Genomic DNA, 797 nt, shown 5'->3' with positions numbered 1-797 from the left:
GAACTTGGGAAAAAAACTTCCCTGGGGGTTTTTTTTTTTTTTTTTTTTTTTTTTACATCAAAGACAAATGATATTCAGTGAAGTTTCTACTTTGAAATATTTATCTTAATTACTAGTACTCAACAGAATAAAACACATTTATAGTTATAATCAGACTGCACTTTGTTTGCTCCATTACCTCCCAGTTGATACGGAGGAGCACGCAGCTCCTTCCCTATCACTGAAGCGCAGCAGGGGGTCTGCTCACAGACAACCATCCGTGTTTTCACCCATTTGTTAGAAAAGCTTGAAACAGTCCTGTTAAAACAGGATTAATTGCATTAGAAACTTCTAAATCATTCATATTTTGAATCGTCTGCACATTGTTTACACCAGGTGATAAAAATCAATTCATATTGATGAGTTGGTTTCGTATAGATTTTGAAAGCTTGTACAATTTATCACCCAAAAGAAAGAAGCTTAATACAAGAGCAACAACAATTATGAACACAACAGGAACTTCAGGGGGACTTCAACACCCCTAAAAAATAAAAAATATAAAAATAAAAACAATTACTTCTGTTTTATGAAACAGCCTTGTCTCAATCCTGAGATTTACCAAATGTGTTTTGATCCAAATGAACTTATAGAATCTGACGGGAACCTCTGTTTTTTTGGATCTTTCTTTGCTTGCAGTTTTTTTATATGCAGAAATCGGCTTTGATTTTTTTTTTTAACACAAGCTTTTATTTTGAAAGCAACAGCCCTGTTTTTCCCCTTTTGGGTCTAGATCAGTGTTTCTCAACCCTGGTCCTCAC

The sequence above is a fragment of the Poecilia latipinna genome, unplaced genomic scaffold (genome assembly GCF_001443285.1).
Source record: "Poecilia latipinna isolate Pla-1442-1.1 unplaced genomic scaffold, P_latipinna-1.0 Scaffold2928, whole genome shotgun sequence".
NCBI lineage: Eukaryota > Metazoa > Chordata > Actinopteri > Cyprinodontiformes > Poeciliidae > Poecilia > Poecilia latipinna.
Note: the sequence above shows the minus strand (reverse complement) of the source record.